This window comes from Felis catus, chromosome B4 (assembly GCF_018350175.1).
Source record: "Felis catus isolate Fca126 chromosome B4, F.catus_Fca126_mat1.0, whole genome shotgun sequence".
Taxonomy (NCBI): Eukaryota; Metazoa; Chordata; class Mammalia; order Carnivora; family Felidae; genus Felis; species Felis catus.
This window is the reverse complement of record NC_058374.1, coordinates 46,969,961-46,981,733: the sequence shown is the minus strand read 5'-3', so window position 1 is coordinate 46,981,733 and position 11,773 is coordinate 46,969,961.

Genomic DNA, 11,773 nt, shown 5'->3' with positions numbered 1-11,773 from the left:
CACCCCATGACAGCGAGTATGGTGGCAGATGTGGCTGAGGTCAGTGACCTGCTTTGATGAACCACTAAGAGCAAAGGAAGAACCACCCTAGTTGATGCTTATAAAGGATTTTAGGTGGTGCATATAAAAAACAGAGTCTGCCTGTCTTGATGTTTCTAATGGACTGATGCCTCTGCATTAATTACTTTGACTACATTCCTCCTACAGCTCCACATCCTTCCTGATGGATTCTTCTATTCTTAACACCCATTTGTTGTACATAACAGGTATAACAGGACCAGAGGTGTGCCACCAGAAAACAGAACCTTAGAGAAAAAGAAAGACTTGCCCAAAGTCACACAGTAGTTAGTGGTGGGCCAGGTCTTTCGACTCACAGGCCACCCCTCTTCCCAGTGTATACGGCTTCTCCATGCCTGTATTTCTGTATTAACAAGTAAGCGTGGACCCCCTGAGAACCAAATGTGATATCTCAGACCAGTGAGTGTTGAGGGCCTCCTATGTGAAAGCAACTTGAAGGATAGCTAAGACTCCATACATGAAAAAGAGCCTTTTTAGTAAGCAACATACAGCGTGAACTGCTCAAGATCACCAGGTATTTCCTAAGCACCTGCAAGAACAGGAACTGTTCTTGGATTGAGCCCTAAGCAGATAAGGCAGACAATGCTGCTTTGGCGGAGTTTATGGTTTTTGTAGGGGAGATAACACAACGCAGAGAATTTCAGGATCACAGCGCCCTCTTTTTACAGACAAGGAAAGGGACTTGGCCAGAATAACATGGCTTGCCAGCGGCAGAATTGACTAGAATCCAGGTTCCCCAGCTACAGTTCAAGGGCTTGCTCACCCTCTACACAATGTTCCAACATGTCATATATTTTTCTGCTGCCCTCAGATAGCTGGTCCTTTTTGAAATCTGTGCCCTGAGCAATGTTCTCAGAACAAACAAGTATGTAGGTAAATGACCAAAGAGTGTCGCCCTCTGCTTTTATCGGTAATAAAAAATTGAGGGAAAATGTTTAAACGTGAAGACTCAGACCTATTGATGAGATGCTATTTAACAAACCACGTAAAGAACCCAACTCGAGGGATAAACAAGCCACAACCTTACATCTGCTCTGGAAGAAAATCGTCATCACTGATGCTCCTAGTTTTTATCCTCAAAATGATGACAGTGGCATCTTCAGCATAATTCTGTCTTGTTTTGTTGTTTGGTTGGTTTGGCAGATGTTTCTGTTGAGTTGGCCAACCCATTTTAATAATAAGCCCATTCAAACCCTATGTGGTGGCTAATATTATTTCCCCAAATGTCTTTCTTAAAATTAGTAAAAGTAAAATTGAACATCTTTGTGCCAAATTTTGGACTACATGTTAGTTAGATTTGGGGGGTGGGGGTTCTACGGTGGCAAGTGCCTCATTCAGGCTGTTTCAGGAATGGCGTTGGATTGTGAGGTTACATATGGCAGCAGGGAGACAAAACTCTCTGAGAGCAGATATAGCCACTCAGCCAGCTCCGTGGAGACGGAATACTGTCAGGCACTGGTAGGAGATTGTTGTCCCCACCTCAGCCCTGAAATGCCCCTCAGCCATTTTGATAATTTCCTCACTGTCTCCTTTTGAGGTGTTTTCATGTATCCACCCACTATGGGCTGACTGGTTCTCTCCCCAAGTATCATATTCAGACTCCTGAAAGGAAGTCTGAGCGGTCCAACTAACCATCATTGCTTCTGACAGGGAGCTCTTTAGAAGTGGCCCTCCTCTTAATTTACAGTCAGCTTCTGGACTGCCAGCCCATGGGTCTCGTACCCATCCTTGGTCCATTCAGCTGTGCCTGCCTTTGTCATGTGGGACAGACTTGGTCACATATGTCTGCTCCCTCAGCAAGAAGCTATGGGCAGGAAATTCGCCTCCAGGCAGCAAGGCATAGCATGCACCATGAGTGGCCAACACAGGAGAGATTAATCCAGAAAAGTATGAGTTTATGAAGTTAAAGAATATTTTAATGAAAGTACAATTTCATTTCTTTGAAGTTAATGCAGCAATTCACATAAAGCTAAAAACCCCAATAGCCTTCTAAGTCAAGATCCATGAGGAACCACTTAAAAAAAAAATGATAAAACTATTTATGATTACCATATTGTACTCAATTACTCAATTCAACAGGTATTATGTGAAGATTTAAACTCATTTACTTATATGTACCAGGTTGTATCATTTAAAAGGTGCTTATTCTCTTACGTATTTTAGATAATCCTCTGCTGGCTTTATTTATCCAGAAGAAAGGGTATTGGTGAAAAACTTTGTTATAAAATATCTCCCTGGTATAATGTGGCTGGTTAGCTCAGTCAGAGCATGATGCTAATAAAATACCTGCCAAGTAGAGTTAATATATCCTTCATTTTGATGATTTTTCCTGACCTAAAGATCATCAAAGATTTGTTTCCCTCCACATTAAATTTCATGCTCTCCCCGTAAGCTTAAAGGCTTCCAGTTAGCCTGCCTTATTTCAAGCTGTGGTCTGATCAGGCTAAATTCTCTCACGCTCTCTACCATTATTCCTTCTTCTCCTTTTACTGTTTTTTTATTTTTATTTATTTTTTAGAGAGAGATGGCACAAGTGGGGGAGAGGGGCAGAGGGAGAGAGAGCACGGAACCCCCTGCGGCGCTCAATCCCGTGACCCTGTGATCATGACCTGAGCCGAAATCAAGAGTCTGATGCTCAACTGACTGAGCCACCCAGGTGCCCTTCTTCTCTCTTCTTTTAAACAGATGACCCCGGGGCGCCTGGGTGGCACAGTCGGTTAAGCGTCCGACTTCAGCCAGGTCACGATCTCAGCCAGGTCACGATCTCGCGGTCCGGGAGTTCGAGCCCCGCGTCAGGCTCTGGGCTGATGGCTCGGAGCCTGGAGCCTGTTTCCGATTCTGTGTCTCCCTCTCTCTCTGCCCCTCCCCCGTTCATGCTCTGTCTCTCTCTGTCCCAAAAATAAATAAAAACGTTGGGAAAAAAAAAATTAAAAAAAAAAAACAGATGACCCCTTTTTCCAGGATTCTTTCTCCTTCAGATTGGCCAGATTCATGCCTTGTTATCCTCTTTTTCTCCTCCCACAATCAGTTCCAAGTCTACCTTTTCCCAGAAGCTTTCTCTGATAATATAAGGACCCAGGGGTGTCACATACCAAGCCCTTAAGTTGTGGCAAGATGAAGTTCTCTTTTTGCCTCAAGCTCAGATGGTAAAGAAGATATTTCTGTAGCATCTTCCTCAGATTAAGCCTACTCATCTCCTTTATAAGCACACAATTGATGAGCAATAAACTGGAAAACGTATGTGTGCTTCCTTGGTACAAAAGCCTCTGTATTTTTCGCGAGAAGAAGGCGCTTCTCAATTAACCTCCAACGGGGGCAATCGTGAAGACCTCGACTTCTAAGGAGACATGCTTGACATCCCAGACATCTCCTTGGAGTCGTTGAAAATGTCTTGATGGCTCAAGCCAGTTTTAAGCTCCCGGTCTTCTGTGAGCGATCATACTGGCTGCCTTGCACAGACAGATGAGTTAAAATTAAGTTTGCATTTTAACACGTATCAGAATTTATTTATTCAAAGGGCTTCAAAGTGGAGGACTCAGGAAGCATGAGGATGCATCCACTGCTGACAACGTTATTAGAATGCTTTTCCTGGAACAGCTTTCAAGAAAGTCTCAAGAAAATCAGTGTGATTGGGTTACTGTGATAGTCCAGCTGTCAGATCGGAGAGGTGAGTTGAATGAGGAATTTCCAATATTGATCTCATCCGTCACTCAAAGAACTACCGAGTACGCTTCGGAAATGCCATTGGATATCTTTCTGGATTTTTCTTTTTTTAAATTTTTTTTTTCCAACGTTTATTTATTTTTGGGACAGAGAGAGACAGAACATGAACGGGGGAGGGGCAGAGAGAGAGGGAGACACAGAATCGGAAACAGGCTCCAGGCTCCGAGCCGTCAGCCCAGAGCCTGACGAGGGGCTCGAACTAACGGACCGCGAGATCGTGACCTGGCTGAAGTCAGACGCTTAACCGACTGCGCCACCCAGGCGCCCCTTTCTGGATTTTTCTAAAGAGAGTGGAACTATTAGAACTCAAGCCACATTTAATCAGTAGATAAATCAAATCCGGGTTTGGAAACGTTGCACCAGATCTCCAACAGGATGAATCCTCTAGGCAGACTGTTTTTTTAATATGAAAAGTAAGCGGATCTTATTGACTTTTATATGTTCTCGGAGAAAAACATTCACATGTACAAGATTGGCATTTGGTATGAGATGTGTTCGCACTTTATTTTACACAAGTCCTTTCATTTGAGGTCAGACGTAATTTTTCGTTTCGACAGGACTTTCACATGATTATAGTCACAAGCTCTTGAGATAACTATGTGTCATCACAGGGCTCAAGATAAACTAAACTGGTAGGGATTTCAGTCATATCTGTTATTGCCCAATTACTATAGGATAATGGAGTACACGCAGTAAAGCAGATACAGAGGAAGCTATCCATAAAAAAGGTGTAAAACACAGGGAAAGAAAATAAATTATAGTACTGCGTATATATTTTACTTGACGAAACTGACATTTTTAACTCACCAACATGTTCTTTTATGTGATATAAATGTACCAAGGGAGCACGATTTTAAAATTCCTTTTAGGGGCGCCTGGGTGTCTCAGTCAGTTAAGCATCTGACTCTTGATTTCGGCTCACGTCGTGATCTCGTGGTTCATGAGATGGAGCCTTGCGTCAGGCTCTGCATTGACAGTGTGGAGCCTGCTTGGGATTCTTTCTTTCCCTCTCTCTCTGGCCCTCCCCCCCAACCATGCGCTCAGGTGCGTGCTCTCCCTCTCTCTCTCAAAGTAAATAAATAAACAGTTAAAACAAAAAAGAAAAAAAAATAAAATTATTTTTAAATTTTTTTTAACGTTTATTTATTTTTGAGACAGAGAGAGACAGAGCATGAACGGGGGAGGGGCAGAGAGAGAGGGAGACACAGAACCAGAAGCAGGCTCCAGGCTCTGCGCCATCAGCCCAGAGCCCGACCGGGGCTCGAACTCAAGGACCGTGAGATCGTGACCTGAGCTGAGGTCGGACGCTTAACCGACTGAGCCACCCAGGCACTCCAATAAAATTCTTTTTAAATGTGAAATTCACTGCTTAGTTATTCTGTTTTTAAGAGTCTTATAGATGTGCACATCTTCCAAAAAACAGAGCCCACCTGAACATACTAACAGGGCTGAACTTTTAAAAATATATTCTACAAAGGGAACGTTTTGTCATAGCTCCCACCTGGACTTTATTGGTATGTAGAAGAACTCTGTGTAGACTTCATCTGCAATTCATTTTTAAATTCCTTAATGTCAACTCCAAATGGCATTACTCCCAGGGCAATTTCTGTCTGGAAACTTTCTGTCAGTCTGAAAAACTGAGCTTTTTGAGTTTTGATTTGAACTTACAGCTGATTCACATTTTTAAAAATGTTTGCTAGATCTGTTATTATTAGGGGCCTGTTTTAAAAGCAAATGAAAATCCATGGAAAAGAAACAAGGAGATGCCTATAGCAGGATAAGATCTTAGAATAGATGGATCTTTGGGATGACTGGTCCTTTAGGCTAATAATAATTTGTTTTTAAACAGCCCTTCACGTTTTAGCACTTTACAAACGGTTTTCACATCCGCTATCTCGTTTGATCAATTGGATGGATGAGGCAATTTATTTCAATTATGTATGTATATATACATTTATTTATATGTTTATATATTTAATTTTTATATATTCATGTGATAGTTATATACATTTAATTTTTATATATTTATATAATATGTATCATATATATACATATATATGTATATATACATATATATACATACATATATATACATATATATGTATATAAATCTTTCTAAGATAATAAGAACCTCTTCTAAAAGTGCATTTGGGCCACTACCACTCTGCTGGTGTTTTGTGTGTGTATTTTTTTTTTTTTATTTAAAAAAATTTTTTTTCAACGTTTTCATTTATTTTTGGGACAGAGAGAGACAGAGCATGAATGGGGGAGGGGCAGAGAGAGAGGGAGACACAGAATCGGAAACAGGCTCCAGGCTCCGAGCCATCAGCTCAGAGCCCAACGCGGGGCTCAAACTCACGGACCGCGAGATCGTGACCTGGCTGAAGTCGGACGCTTAACCGACTGCGCCACCCAGGCGCCCCACCACTCTGCTGTTTTTTACAGTATAATCTGAACTACATCTGTAAACTGCAACAGACACAAACCCCATGAGAATCCTTATTTATGAGCAAAGATGTCACTGAAAGATTTCCAAAAACGACTGTGCTTTTGGTTTTTAGCTACAGTTGTTATCACCACGTTCTGATGTTGATAACCCATTTTTCTAAACACCGAAACACATGACAGGAGCATTTAGGAAATAAGGAAACTCCGTCAACTCTATGGAAAAGTGTCAGCTCCGGTAGTCGTAAGTGCTGTTTGCCAAACGTTTTTCAAACTCTCCTGCCTTCCAGGCATATGGCAGGATTGCCCTTGTGAGGTTGGGTGGAACCATGGCACTAATTCTGGCCAATAAGTTGGAGCAGAGATAATGTCATTTGCAAAGTCAAAGCCAGGCAGAGGCAATTAATTGCTGGCGCAGGGCCATCGGGAGTTTGATTCTTTTTCTTCCACGGTGGCAAGCTCCATCCATCTGGATTCCATGATGAAGACGTAGTCTAAGCAAGAAATAAGACTTTGGTATTAACTCACCCAGAGTCGGACTTGTTGCCTTAGCTGGCCCAGCACATTCCGACTAAGCCATGAACCAGTTGTCTGTTGTCCTGAAGGGAAAGGAGTTACTTGTCTGGATGCTTTACTTTACCACTGATTGTTCTAGTGCTCTTCAAAGACATCCTTAGATTAAAGAAGAACCACCCTGTTCTTGACTGATATATGCCAGACGAATCTGCCAGCCAGGTGGCTCCATGGTTGTTCCCATAATTACAATTCACTGAGAAAGCTGCCATCATAAAAGCACGCAGAGGGTGAGGTGGTGACTTAGAACACAGAGTCACTCTGTCTGAGAGACTGAGGGCAAGGAAGACTTCACAGTGGAGGTCAAACCTCGAGCTCTGTCTTAAATGGTAGGCAGGAATTCATGGGGCAGGTGATACAGGGAATGATACTCAGAGCAGCCACCAACAAGGAGTCTTTGTGCAAACCAGAAAAATGTGCCCCCTATGGGTGGATGAATTAGAAAAGGTGCCTCCCCACCCCCAACCCCCAGGGAGGCAGCCTCATGCCAGGACACAGGGCTTGGTAAGCGGAACGAGGCTAAATTCCAACCCTGCTCACCATCTCAGCCAGGTGTCTCTGTGCGGTACAAAAATCAACAACAACAACAAACTACTCAGCTGACTGCAATGACCCAGATTTGCAGGGCAGAAAAAAATACCCGTGTAAAGGTGTAGCTGCGAGGAAAATGCAGACACATCCAGAGAACCGCGAGGCGTTCGTTATCGCTAGGGCACAAATGCACAACAGGGGCAGCAACCGGACATGGGGCTGGAGAGCTGGGCTTGGTCAACTCACACAGAGCTTCTATCCCAAAGGCAGGAATGTAGCCCTGGGAAGGAGGAGCTCCAAAGGGAGAAGCCCATGCTGTATTGAGCCGCGTTGGAAGCTCAGGCAAAAGGCAAGATGAGAGTTCCTGTTTATACTTACCAAAAGACCTCCCGTACTTTGAACCAAATAGAAAATCTCCAATGAAAAAAATCTAAGTCCATTGCCTAATCTGTTCACACGCCTCTGTCAACCCTCATAAACCCACGGGAGGGACAGGACAGCCACACAAGCCTGGGAACCACGGCCCGACTGGAAACAATTGCTCCTGTTGCGAAATAACGCAGGGTTGTAAAACAAACAAACCACAACAGGCTGTTTTCATAAAATGTTGATGTGTTGTTTATCGTGGTCTTTTTTGCCTTCATTTTGATTTTCAAACATATTATTTACCTTGATTACCGCGGGTCTTGGTGCTCCCTTGAATTTTGTGCCCAAGGTAAGTGCCTTACCCTCCTCCCCCTGCCTCCCCCACCCCCAGCTGATCAGATTTGCCTCCTGTGGAAGCAAGTGCGTAACTGGGGGAGAGAGAACCCTGGTTACACATTAGAATCACCTGGGAAGTTTTAAAAGCTCTCCATGGCTTGGGACACCCCCGTGGCTCAACCATTTGAGTATCTGACTCTTGATTTTCGTTCAGGTCATGATTTCACAGTTTGTGAGTTCGAGCCCTGCATTGGGCTCTACGCTGGCTGCATGGAGCCTGCTTGGGATTCTCTGCCCCCCCTCCTCCCCCTTCTTCTTCTCTCTCTTTCTCTCTCTTTCTCTCTGTCCCTTTCCCGCTTCGCTCTCTGTCTCTCAGGATAAATAAATAAACATTAAAAAAAAAAAAAAAAGCTCTCCAGGGCCTGACCTCACCACAGACCAATTAAATCAGAATTTCTGGGAGTGGAGCCCAGGCATGGGTATGTTTTAAAAAATCTTTCCACATGATTATGTTTTGCAGCCAGGGTTGCAAACCACTGCCTTAAACAGATATGTGGGATTAGATGCAAAGAATGAGGAAGGGGGAGAAGTCGGGATCCTGGCCGGGGTAACTAGGTGGATAATGATTCTGTTTTGTAGGAGAGGTAACCCAGGAAGAACACATGTGGGGGTGGAGAGGAGAGATGAGTAGTCGTGCATGAGCGGAGTTTGAAATGGAAATGCGCAGATGCACTGGAGGCCGTGGAGTTCTAATAGAGACAGGGAGAGACTTGGGAAGGAGCTTAGAGGCGAAGATGGAAACTGGGGGGAAGGTGTGGTTGTACCAGGAGCATAAGGAGGGGGCCCCAAGTGGGGTCCTAGTGCTGGCAAAGGCCATTCCATCCCTAAAGGGATTGTCTCCTGATATCCCAGTCCCACCTCAACCACTGGGACATCTCCACCAAGATCCTTCCAGAGAGAGGACCTAAGTACTGTCCACAGAACCACGTGACACGCTGAATGAACGTACTGAGAGTCTTCCTCTGGCTTGGAATTCAAAGGTTGAGGAGGCAGCGGCCAGGGCTTGCCTGGAAAATTGGTGGATCTGCCAAAGAAGGACGAACGTGGCTACCTATCCAATGCCTTTCCTCAAACCTGCAGGATCAGACAAATCGGCTGGGACAGTTGTTCCAAATATAAATTCTCCTAGTCAGACCCGGAGCTACTGAATCAGAACCTCCAGGAGACGGCCCTGGGACACTGCATTTTTCACAAGTTCCCGTGTGACTCTGAAGGTAGTGTGAGGGGTGCCTGGACCGCTCAGTTGGCTAAGCATCGGACTCTTGATTTATGCTCAGGTCATGATCTCCCCATTGGTGAGTTCGAGCCCCACATCAGGCTCTGTGCTGACAGTGTGAAGCCTGCTTGGGATTCTATCTCTCTCTCTCTCTCTCTCTCTCTCTCTCTCTCTGCCCCCACCCCGTTCTCTCTCAAAAATAAATAAATAAACTTTAAAAAAAAAAAATAGTGTGAGTTCAGCAAGCACCGCTCTGTTGACAAGGGAGGTCTCCCTCCTTGCTCTGGTTTGTAGCAAAGAGTGTCCAGGCTTTCCCAACTTGGCCCAGGAAGGCAGGAAGTGATTGGCTTGATATGGCACAATCAATGGAAAGATTTTATGAGTCAGTCCTGTCACTGGAAACATTCAGCTTCCAATCTGCACCTCCCCTCCTCCCCTTGTCCAGAGTCATGTTCAGCCCAGGACACACTCACCCCGTTCTCCTAAGAGAAAACATTGCCAGAAGCAGCTTACGGCCTTAAATTTAGGAAGATAAATCCTTTCTGAGCCTACCTGCTGGCATAGGCTCATCGATTTCCAGTTTGGTTTATACAGGCTGGAAGGTCCTTGTTCATCTATTTGGTTCGAGTCAGTTTAGAAAAGTAATGCACTTGAAAAAAAAAAAAAGAAGAAGAAGAAGATTGCAATTGATCTTTGGGGGAATCAATCTAAAATGGTTCTCTGATTTTTGCTTTGGGGATGCTTTTCTCGTTTATATTTGAAGTTGGTTCTTGTGTGGTTCTCGTAGGAAACAGCACTTTCCCAAGCTCGACAAAGAAAAGCCTCAGGGAAATAAAACTTGGATGTGATGAAATGCACTCAGCCCAAAAACTAAAGAATTTCCTTTCTTTCCTCCAAGCCTCGGGCTTGTAAGTAGCTTTTATCACATTGGATTTAAGTGTTCTTATATGAAAAAATAAAAAAAATAAATAAATAAATAAGAACCTCATGGTTGATCAGCTGAAATCCATCAAAATTATTTCAGAAGAAATGGAGACACCAGAACGGAGCAGAGGGAGTTTGACAGTGGTGTTCTCTAAATGAGATGTTATAATCCCAATTAGCCTGTGACAAGCAAAAAGACACCTTTCTCCCCAAAACTGTATTCGTTCATGCAACAAATGCTCCTATACGTGCAGACACTGTGCTGGGCCCTGGGAAATACAGAAGGAAACAAAACGAGCTCCTGTCTTCCTGAAGCACACAGAAGAGTAGGAGAAAAGCAGGTAAGCCAGCCAATAAATATAACTTCAAATTTTGAGTACTCGGACACAAACAGGCTGGTCCTCTGAAGACCAGCTACCGTGGGAGACCAGCATTACTCAACTGGTAGGAGGCCTCACAAAGGATGCCACGTTGGACTGAGGTGTAAACGCTGTCAAGAAGAGTTTGGGGCGGGGCGCCTGGGTGGCGCAGTCGGTTAAGCGTCCGGCTTCAGCCAGGTCACGATCTCGCGGTCCGGGAGTTCGAGCCCCGCGTCGGGCTCTGGGCTGATGGCTCGGAGCCTGGAGCCTGTTTCCGATTCTGTGTCTCCCTCTCTCTCTGCCCCTCCCCCCGTTCATGCTCTGTCTCTCTCTGTCCCAAAAATAAATAAACGTTGAAAAAAAAAAAAAAAAGAAGAGTTTGGGGAGATTTGGGAAGAGTCGGGGCAAGACCTGAGCGGGAGGCATGTAGAGCTGGGCCCCTCGAGGGAAGGACTTACAGAAAAACTCGTCTCTGAAGGGAATTATTGGCACCATTGAGAACTCTAACTCGCAGGGTCAGACCCAAGAAGGACTGGCAAACCAGACAGGAGAGAGGCAAGGAGTCCTGGGAGGGATCACAGGATGGAGAAATGTCAGTTCCCTAGACCCAGGGGCAGCCGGGCAGGGTTTGAGGTGACCAGAGCCCCAGACTGGCCATGTCTTGGCAATGAGCAGCAGCATCCGCTTACCCCCGTGTGTCTTAAAATATTCGTGTCACTTCCTAGGTGTCCCAATAGGTGAATATGAACGAGAGGTCCTGCCTAAGGGTTTAGGCCAAACCTAAACCTCGTGAAAACCTACGTGGGATTAACCTCGTCTAGATACAGAAGTTATCTCCTCAAATTTCTTCACTATATATAGGAAAGCCTTTCAGACTGGAATGCCTTTCTGGAAGAAAAGATGTTGAGAAAAGCAGGGATGTGGGAGGCCATAGATAGCGAGGTAATGCTCTTTGATTGTCACATCACCCACCCTAAGGGCATATGAGAAAGGTCGTGGAAAGGCAGGTCACAGGGGCGGGTCATGAGTCCTCGGTCACAACACCTGGTGATATGCATCCCTTCTCCACTTTGCAATCAACTTCTGTTTTGTTACTGATTTGAATGGAATGATTTTTTTTTTTTTACCGGCATGATATATTTGCATACACAGAGTGAATAAG